The sequence below is a fragment of the Pinus tabuliformis genome, chromosome 1_1, assembly GCF_031772625.1.
Source record: "Pinus tabuliformis cultivar Carrire ecotype Pingquan chromosome 1_1, CPIR1, whole genome shotgun sequence".
NCBI classification, from domain to species: domain Eukaryota; kingdom Viridiplantae; phylum Streptophyta; class Pinopsida; order Pinales; family Pinaceae; genus Pinus; species Pinus tabuliformis.
The window spans coordinates 410235074-410246164 of NC_142297.1; the positions used below are offsets into that span (position 1 = coordinate 410235074).

Sequence of the window (11091 nt, forward strand, 5' to 3'; positions counted from 1 at the left end):
AACTGGTATATTTACGCCGTAAGGCGTTCCCTCTGAGAGGAACTCCCCTCCGTGCCGCGGTGTCTCATTATGGGCCCTTAGATCGATTGTTAGACGATGGAATAAACTCCAACCATTAGATCATCGACCCTTTTAGAAACCAAGGGTCAACAAAGAGAGGCCAAGACTCTGTGGATGGATGAGAGGCCAAGCGTCTGTGGATGAATGAGAGGCCAAACGTCTGTGGATGAATGAGAGAGGACAGCAATCTGAGGCGCCTCGATCCCCTTCGATCTGAACATCAGGGAGCTGAAGCACAGTATGATCTTGTTGCAAATGATGGCACTTTGTTCACTTTTCGAACCAATAAAAATGCTCCTAGGTATAAATTGGTTCGTGTAGACCTTTTGCAGCCGGAAGCTTGCAGTGACGTTATTGGAGAATCTGAGAAGGACGTGCTTGAATCAGCTTGCTGTGTCAATGGAAATCAACTTCTATTAAGCTATTTAAGCGATGTCAAGTATGTTTTGCAAATACGAGACTTGCAATCTGGAAATTTGCTTCATAATATGCCAATAGATATTGGGTCAGTTTCTGGAATATCAGGAAGGCGTAAAGACAAGGAGATATTTATTGGTTTTACAAGCTTTCTTACCCCTGGCATTATCTATCGATGCAACCTATGTGGAAAAACCAGAGTTAGTTGTTTTCAGAGAGACTGTTGTTCCAGGCTTTGATCGGACAGAGTTTGAGGCTAAACAGGTAACGGTTATTTTTACTATTTTTTGCTTCTACAAATTTTTGCTTGGCTATCTTTAGGGAGAAAATCTTCTCTATTGAATGTTTTAAACAAGTAATCTGATTGTAAAAGCAATAGGTTTCAGTGTTTCACATTAGAATTCATTTAATTTCTTGCTACAAGATAGATGTTTCTATTCTCCTCACTTGGATGTTTCTATTCTCCTCAATTGGAATACTTAATACTAATGGGCAATATCATGCAGTCCATCTGGATTGACTACTGATGTGACTGTTTTCTAATATAATATTGTTACTGATCCGTCTCGGTTGTTGTCAGGTTTTCATAACCAGCAAGGATGGAACTCAGATACCAATGTTCATTGTATCCAAGAAAGACATTGCTCTTGATGGTTCTCATCCAGCTCTATTATATGGTTATGGGGGGCTTTAACATTAGCATCACTCCAAACTTCAGTGTTGGTCGTATTGTCATTTCAAGACATCTAGGGGCAGTTTTTGCAATTGCAAATATTCGTGGTGGTGGTGAATATGGAGAAGAATGGCATAAAGCAGGCCCTCTTGCCAAAAAACAAAATTGCTTTGATGATTTCATATCTGCCGCCGAGTTCCTTGTGTCAGAGGGATATACACAACCTAAAAAGTTATGTATTGAAGGAGGCAGTAATGGTGGAACCTAAAAAGTTATGTATTGAAGGAGGCAGTAATGGTGGACTTCTTGTTGCAGCTTGCACAAATCAGGTATTTCCATGTATTTGATGATAAGATGTGTGGTTAAATAAAGGTCCTGTATAAACCAGTTGCTTGCTTCAATCCTTCCTCCTTTCGTTTCAATGTAGAATCCGATCGAAAAAGTTGTTTATCCCAAAGAAAATGTTGTTCTCTGTATCGGTTTTTCTAAAACTTATTCAAAAAGAAATGTAGGGAGCATTTAGCAGATCGTTTTTCGGTGAAATAAGAGGTTTTGATTGTTAATTCTGCGTTTAAACAGAGACCTGACCTATTTGGTTGCACACTGGCTCATGTGGGTGTTATGGACATGTTGTGTTTTCATAAATTTACTGTTAGGTAACTTTTACTGTCATAATAATATTCAACTACTTCTCCCCCTCTGGTTAGGGTAATCTCTAGACGTAGGCATCTGCAGGGCAACTGATGATGGAACTTGTGCTGAAATCTGCAGGCCATGCGTGGACTACTGATTATGGCTCTTCAGATAAGGAAGACGAATTTCATTGGCTGATTAAGTAAGAGGACAAATGCAGCCTGTCTCTCTAACTAATAAGTAGCAGTGTCTAAAATTTAAATAATATTCAAACTGTTAGTGATCTGAAATGAAGATAAAATGTTTTTTCTTTTTCTATTCACCCTATCAAAAAGTGCTCTATTAGTTTTTTTTTGTTTTGTTTTGTTTTTATTTTTTATTTACTTGGAATGAAAGCTCCACCGGAAATCCTGGAGTACTTTCCCACATTTTATGGATGGTAACTGGGTAAACCGTCGGCCCTAAATATGGGGTCTCGCCCCAAGGGAATCAAGGAGAGTCGAACTTGTGATCAGCAACAATCTAAGAACTTCATGTCTGGCTCTAGACCACTTGAACTAACCCTTAGGGCTATTTGCTTGAACTTCTTGCTTTTTGAAAAAGGCATCATCAACTGTTCATATAACACATTCTTCATTGCTGCAGATACTCACCATTGCATAATGTAAAGACACCATGGGACAATCCGGGACAGAATTTACAGTATCCTGCTATAATGTTATTGACAGCAGATCATGACGACCGTGTTGTGCCACTCCACTCTTTGAAGCTGCTAGCAGTGAGTACTTGATATGGCTCTGGCCCTGCATGAAATGTCAACTAATATTTGATATTTGAATGTTGAAGCTTATAGGCAACTATTGATGCACAAACCATTGGTGGCTCTTTTCCGTCCCTATTTTCACAAACAGACATAACATATGTGTGATTCGTGTTTTATTGTAATTTATTTTAAATCCATAGCTAATTTGTTTATATCGATTTTGAACTTCTTGTGTATATAGACGATGCAATATGTTCTATGTAAGAGCATGGAGAATAGTCCACAGACCAACCCCATTATTGGCCGAATTGATACCAAATCTGGCCATGGTGCAGGAAGGCCAACCCAAAAGCTGGTGAGTTATTATTTTTTCGTAATATGCTTTTTCTATATGCAAATTTTCAGTGATTTCACTGATTTGATTGTAAGAAATAAAATCTGTAGACAGCTAGCTGTGTCTAATTGTTTGTAAAGTTCTGATTTTCAAAGCGTATTTACTATTCCACACCTGTGAATGACATTGTGTTCTAGGCAAGGATTAGAACTCGATTTACTCTGTTCATGTGTGTTGTAGGTTGCAGAAATGTCCGTTTCATACTAAATATAACACTTTTCCAACTGCAGATTGACGAAGCAGCAGACAGATATGCATTCATGGCCAAAGTGGTCGGTGCATCATGGATTGACTAGCCTAGGTTGCAGACATTTTGGCAAAGCTTGAAGTTGCAGCTGGTCTGATATTGCAACAAATGGACAAGAAATTACTCTTTGTGACTTCGACAGTGTCACACAATTGTCATCCCAATTATTATGGAATTTATATCCAATATATATTCATGGATTTCCATATTTTTAGGTTGTTCAAAAGATTTTATTTGGCAATGAATGCCACCAAAGAATTAAAGGGCTTGTTAAGGTGCCAGACTCGAAACTGGTGCTTATGAATGATATATGTGTTTTTTCAGGGAATGAAGTAGACACAAATCACCATATTGTGGAGTATACTGGAGATGACTGATACACTGGAAATATGTCAAGAGTGTACAGTTTTAAAAAAAAAGGCGATTCAAAGTTTTTTTAATATGCCCGGTTGTTGTTATGTGACCACTAAAAGCTAGCTTGCTGGGAATATTCCTTGCAAGACTCCAATGGAAGTATGTATGTGGTGAAATGTATATGTATGTGGTGAAATGTATAAGTAGTTAGCATGACTAGATGAGCAATGGATCAATGAAGATAAGTATATGGAGAAATCATGGCTACATGAGCAATGGATGAATGAAGATAACTATACGGAGAAATCAATAGTCATTATTGTAAACTGTTTATGTTTAAGTTGATTATATTAGGATGTATTTCAGTTTTGTGGAAGTTTTTCTCTCAATGGAAGTATGTGGTAAAATTTGTAATCAGTTTGCACGACCTGACTCTTCCCAAGCATTCAACGGTATTTCGCATGAAGCCAGAAAAGCTGCAGTCTCCTGACCAACAGTCAACCTGCAACAACAAATGAGTAAATTAGCACCGTAAGGGAAACCGAGTATGGATCCCTCAAAATTTGGAATTCTGTGCATACAATTTTGCACATTTTTATGAATCAGGAGATAGGGATGCCTTCATCATCTGAGATGAAGATCAAAAAACGTGACAATGAAAAACACTATATAAGATTACATGTACAATGAAAAACACTATAAAAATGCTCCTAGGTATAAATTGGTTCGTGTAGACCTTTTGCAGCCGGAAGCTTGCAGTGACGTTATTGAAGAATCTGAGAAGGACGTGCTTGAATCAGCTTGCTGTGTCAATGGAAATCGACTTCTATTAAGATATTTAAGCGATGTCAAGTATGTTTTGCAAATACGAGACTGCAATCTGGAAATTTGCTTCATAATATGCCAATAGATATTGGGTCAGTTTCTGGAATATCAGGAAGGCGTAAAGACAAGGAGATATTTATTGGTTTTACAAGCTTTCTTACCCCTGGCATTATCTATCGATGCAACCTATGTGGAAAAACCAGAGTTAGTTGTTTTCAGAGAGACTGTTGTTCCAGGCTTTGATCGGACAGAGTTTGAGGCTAAACAGGTAACGGTTATTTTTACTATTTTTTGCTTCTACAAATTTTTGCTTGGCTATCTTTAGGGAGAAAATCTTCTCTATTGAATGTTTTAAACAAGTAATCTGATTGTAAAAGCAATAGGTTTCAGTGTTTCACATTAGAATCATTTAATTTCTTGCTACAAGATAGATGTTTCTATTCTCCTCACTTGGATGTTTCTATTCTCCTCAATTGGAGTACTTAATACTAATGGGCAATATCATGCAGTCCATCTGGATTGACTACTGATGTGACTGTTTTCTAATATAATATTGTTACTGATCCGTCTCGATTGTTGTCAGGTTTTCATAACCAGCAAGGATGGAACTCAGATACCAATGTTCATTGTATCCAAGAAAGACATTGCTCTTGATGGTTCTCATCCAGCTCTATTATATGGTTATGGGGGCTTTAACATTAGCATCACTCCAAACTTCAGTGTTGGTCGTATTGTCATTTCAAGACATCTAGGGGCAGTTTTTGCAATTGCAAATATTCGTGGTGGTGGTGAATATGGAGAAGAATGGCATAAAGCAGGCTCTCTTGCCAAAAAACAAAATTGCTTTGATGATTTCATATCTGCCGCCGAGTTCCTTGTGTCAGAGGGATATACACAACCTAAAAAGTTATGTATTGAAGGAGGCAGTAATGGTGGACTTCTTGTTGCAGCTTGCACAAATCAGGTATTTCCATGTATTTGATGATAAGATGTGTGGTTAAATAAAGGTCCTGTATAAACCAGTTGCTTGCTTCAATCCTTCCTCCTTTCGTTTCAATGTAGAATCTGATCGAAAAAGTTGTTTATCCCAAAGAAAATGTTGTTCTCTGTATCGGTTTTTCTAAAACTTATTCAAAAAGAAATGTAGGGAGCATTTAGCAGATCGTTTTTCGGTGAAATAAGAGGTTTTGATTGTTAATTCTGCGTTTAAACAGAGACCTGACCTATTTGGTTGCACACTGGCTCATGTGGGTGTTATGGACATGTTGCGTTTTCATAAATTTACTGTTGGTAAGTTTTACTGTCATAATAATATTCAACTACTTCTCCCCCTCTGGTTAGGGTAATCTCTAGACGTAGGCATCTGCAGGGCAACTGATGATGGAACTTGTGCTGAAATCTGCAGGCCATGCGTGGACTACTGATTATGGCTCTTCAGATAAGGAAGACGAATTTCATTGGCTGATTAAGTAAGAGGACAAATGGAGCCTGTCTCTCTAACTAATAAGTAGCAGTGTCTAAAATTTAAATAATATTCAAACTGTTAGTGATCTGAAATGAAGATAAAATGTTTTTTCTTTTTCTATTCACCCTATCAAAAAGTGCTCTATTAGTTTTTTTTGTTTTGTTTTGTTTTTATTTTTTATTTACTTGGAATGAAAGCTCCACCGGAAATCCTGGAGTACTTTCCCACATTTCATGGATGGTAACTGGGTAAACCGTCGGCCCTGAATATGGGGTCTCGCCCCAAGGGAATCAAGGAGAGTCGAACTTGTGCTCAGCAACAATCTAAGAACTTCATGTCTGGCTCTAGACCACTTGAGCTAACCCTTAGGACTATTTGCTTGAACTTCTTGCTTTTTGAAAAAGGCATCATCAACTGTTCGTATAACACATTCTTCATTGCTGCAGATACTCACCATTGCATAATGTAAAGACACCATGGGACAAACCGGGACAGAATTTACAGTATCCTGCTATAATGTTAATGACAGCAGATCATGACGACCGTGTTGTGCCACTCCACTCTTTGAAGCTGCTAGCAGTGAGTACTTGATATGGCTCTGGCCCTGCATGAAATGTCAACTAATATTTGAATGTTGAAGCTTATAGGCAACTATTGATGCACAAACCATTGGTGGCTCTTTTCCGTCCCTATTTTCACAAACAGACATAACATATGTGTGATTCGTGTTTTATTGTAATTTATTTTAAATCCATAGCTAATTTGTTTATATCGATTTTGAACTTCTTGTGTATATAGACGATGCAATATGTTCTATGTAAGAGCGTGGAGAATAGTCCACAGACCAACCCCATTATTGGCCGAATTGATACCAAATCTGGCCATGGTGCAGGAAGGCCAACCCAAAAGCTGGTGAGTTATTATTTTTTCGTAATATGCTTTTTCTATATGCAATTTTTCAGTGATTTCACTGATTTGCTTGTAAGAAATAAAAGCTGTAGACAGCTAGCTGTGTCTAATTGTTTGTAAAGTTCTGATTTTCAAAGCGTATTTACTATTCCACACCTGTGAATGACATTGTGTTCCAGGCAAGGATTAGAACTCGATTTACTCTGTTCATGTGTGTTGTAGGTTGCAGAAATGTCCGTTTCATACTAAATATAACACTTTTCCAACTGCAGATTGACGAAGCAGCAGACAGATATGCATTCATGGCCAAAGTAGTCGGTGCATCATGGATTGACTAGCCTAGGTTGCGGACATTTTGGCAAAGCTTGAAGTTGCAGCTGGTCTGATATTGCAACAGATGGACAAGAAATTACTCTTTGTGACTTCGACAGTGTCACACAATTGTCATCCCAATTATTATGGAATTTATATCCAATATATATTCATGGATTTCCATATTTTTAGGTTGTTCAAAAGAATTTTTTTGGCAATGAATGCCACCAAAGAATTAAAGGGCTTGTTAAGGTGCCAGACTCGAAACTGGTGCTTATGAATGATATATGTGTTTTTTCAGGGAATCAAGTAGACACAAATCACCATATTGTGGAGTATACTGGAGATGACTGATACACTGGCAATATGTCAAGAGTGTACAGTTAAAAAAAAAAAAAGGCGATTCAAAGTTTTTTTAGTATGCCCGGTTGTTGTTATGTGACCACTAAAAGCTAGCTTGCTGGGAATATTCCTTGCAAGACTCCAATGGAAGTATGTATGTGGTGAAATGTATAAGTAGTTAGCATGACTAGATGAGCAATGGATCAATGAAGATAAGTATATGGAGAAATCATGGCTACATGAGCAATGGATGAATGAAGATAACTATACGGAGAAATCAATAGTCATTATTGTAAACTGTTTATGTTTAAGTTGATTATATTAGGATGTATTTCAGTTTTGTGGAAGTTTTTCTCTCAATGGAAGTATGTGGTAAAATTTGTAATCAGTTTGCACGACCTGACTCTTCCCAGGCATTCAACGGTGTTTCGCATGAAGCCAGAAAAGCTGCAGTCTCCTGACCAACAGTCAACCTGCAACAACAAATGAGTAAATTAGCACCGTAAGGGAAACCGAGTATGGATCCCCCAAAATTTGGAATTCTGTGCTTACAATTTTGCACAATTTTATGAATCAGGAGATAGGGATGCCTTCATTATCTGAGATGAAGATCAAAAAACGTGACAATGAAAAACACTATATAAGATTACATGTACAACCTGGGCTTCTAAACAGGATAACTGAGGTGTCTATCACACTGAAACCACTTAGCTTGCCAATTACCGCAGATCAAGAACCAGATTATTGCATCTGCCATTACTGGACATGAATAACTCACAATACTAATACCAAAGCTGTCCTCCCCTGCCTACACCTTAGGAAGATTAATACCCATACTATTCAAGGGGAAAGCCTCCTAAAGCTTAGCGGGGAAATGATGGACCTAGAGCCTGCAATAGATGAATGGGTAATTTTACAATGAAAAAACACTATATAAGATTAAATATACAAACTGAGCTTCTAAACAGGATAACTGAGGTGTCTATCACACTGAAATCACTTAGCTTGCCAAAAACTACAGATCAACAACCAGATTATTGCATCTGCCATGACTGGACAGGATCAAACTCCCATTACGATACCACAGCTGTCTTCCCCTGCCTACACCTCAGGAAGATTAATACCCGTACTGTTCAAGGGGGAAAGCCTCCTAAAGTTGGCTGGTAAATGATGGGCCTAGAGCCTGCAATAGATGGATGGGTAATTTAAAATGAAAAAACACTATATAAGATTACATATACAAACTGGGCTTCTAAACAGGATCACTGAGGTGTCTATCAAACTGAAACCACTTAGCTTGCCAAAAACTGCAGATCAACAACCAGATTATTGCATCTGCCATTACTGGACAAGATCAAACTCCCATTACTAATACCACAAGTGTTCTCCCCTGCCTACACCTCAGGAAGATTAATACCCATACTGTTCAAGAGGGAAAGCCTCTTAATTATAAAATCAACCTAATAATTTGTAGACGATGTTTTTGATATAGGGCAAGAGAAACACAGAGCTATAACTCTCTGTTTTTTAGGTACCTATGTTTGATTCTAGACTTGGGAAACACAGAGCACTGTCTGTTTATTAGACACTTGTGTTTTTCATTGTCACTAGGGAAGCCTGCACTGCCTACCTATGTGTGTCAGAGAGGTTTTAGCTTTTTCGAACATAGACTTTGTTCAGAGCATTTTTAATGTGGCATTGTTAAATCTATTTTGAGGTGTAATAACGGTATTTCACAGAGATGAGAAACTTTTTCAATTTACTCTCCAAGCCAGCGAAGCTCAGAGCTTTAATGAAAATTGATGCTTATAATATCATCATCCACCTTCTTGTTACCTCTTTGTTACGATGTATGATGTTTCATATTGGCCTAGTGAATATAAAACGATGGTTTTATTAGGAAAATACAATTAATTGAGAAGAAGGTGATTATAAATGTCAGAACAAAATCTCTAACATAGAAATATTCCAAGATCACTTATAACATCAAATGTATGAATAATAATAAGAATAAGAAAAAGATAACTTGTAACATTACATGAACAATAACCATAAAATATTACACTAAATAATGTGATGGAATATAATAAGAAAAGATGATGTTTTTGGTTTTTATTGAGAAGAATCTATTGGTCTCTTACTTCTCACTTTTTGGTGACATGGAGTTAATTTCAACTACCACCACTATAACCTAACAACTACTATTATTATGATTTTTAAATCCTACTTGCAAGCACAGATGAAAACTTCTTACGTCACATAAATATCAATTACAATATGATTTGAACAGAGATTACACTGTAAGGTTTACATAGCAATACACCAAAACAGTGAAAAACAACATTAAAGTGAAAAAATTGATTAATGCTAATAGACAATTTTTCTCCTTTTTCCATCCATGTTGATGTTTGTACCCAATTGAAAAAGAGAAATATTTGTTATTTTTCTCATATTTGTTATCCTCTGGGCAGAGAGTGAGTCTTTTCTTAAAAAACAAACTCCCAAATTAAGTGAAATGTATATGTGGGATTCTGAAGCAGGAAAGGAGATGGGCCAGGATGGATATGGACAAAATATTTGTGAACTGGACAAAGGATGAGACAAAAACTTTAATCATAGATGACACATGCATTTGTTTCTGGTTGGATAGGGGACAACCTTACCTTTCAGCATCTCAAATGTGTAAAGTCGTGCATTTTTCAAAAGCCATAGACGCCGCATATAACGCTACTACTACGCAGCACCCACCACCACCACAATACCTGGGTGGTGCGTTTGCTTTATCCATGAAAATGACCGACTACTAACTAAAGACGACACTACACAGAAGATTCCATTGCCTGTGTTCGAAACGCCTTAACAGTTATATCCACATTAAGTTAACAGTTATATCCATCGAATAAATCATGTAAGGCTGATTAAATTTACATATTTGCGGTTATTTAATTGGATGGAATGATTGTTATCTTTCCATGTGGATTTAAATCTTTACCAAAGACATGTTGAGCTTTGAAGCATCTTTGTTTTATTATAAAGTTGACTTAAATGTGGGCCAGAGCCAATTTATCTATTCATCAGAGTTTTATTTGATACAGTGATTAACAATATTTTGGATTTTCTTGATAGTGGTTATTTAATTTGGTGGAATGATTGTTATCATTGTTATCTTTTCCATCTAGGTTTAAGTCTCCACCAATGACAGGTTGAGTTTTGATATTTTGATGATTTTTGTTATAACGTGTTCAAGTATAATTGTAGGCTGACCGGTGGTTGGGTGAAATGATTGTTATCTTTCTCATCCAGGTTCAAATCTTCAGCTTTGATATCTTGATGAATATTATTGTAATGGCTTACAGCGCCAGAGAAACACTCTTGAGTATAACTATGAGCTGGCTGGTGGTTCAGATCTATGTAAATACCATGTTGAGCTTTGATATATTAATAAATATTGTTATAATAACTTAAGATGTAAGAAAAACACTGTGAACTACTTAATATCAGCGATCTCACTCTTTCCTTAAACTATAAAAGAGGTTCATTTTTTTTGAAGAGGTTAATATCAACAATCTCACTTTTTCCTTCAACTATAAAAGATGTTTAATTTGTTTCAAGAGGTTCATTGCTTTTTTGTTTGATAAAAAATAAATGTTGCACATTGCTGTCATAACAATGTTTCAATGCCCTAATACTGTTTCTG

The 11091-nt window shown here is 36.9% G+C and overlaps 2 pseudogenes across 2 annotated transcripts; both read left to right on the top strand.

Annotated features, from left to right (window-relative positions):
* Positions 1-230: 230 nt before the first annotated feature.
* On the top strand, positions 231-3510 carry LOC149213428 (uncharacterized; annotated as a pseudogene). Its single transcript, XR_016250040.1, has 8 exons — positions 231-741; positions 1058-1398; positions 1439-1479; positions 1730-1803; positions 1920-1985; positions 2429-2561; positions 2788-2901; positions 3171-3510. The product of XR_016250040.1 is annotated as an uncharacterized LOC149213428 (transcript).
* Positions 3511-4188: 678 nt separating this feature from the next.
* On the top strand, positions 4189-7810 carry LOC149213429 (uncharacterized; annotated as a pseudogene). The gene is made up of 7 exons (XR_016250326.1): positions 4189-4634; positions 4950-5330; positions 5581-5656; positions 5772-5835; positions 6278-6410; positions 6630-6743; positions 7013-7810. The product of XR_016250326.1 is annotated as an uncharacterized LOC149213429 (transcript).
* The last annotated feature ends 3281 nt before the right edge of the window (positions 7811-11091 follow it).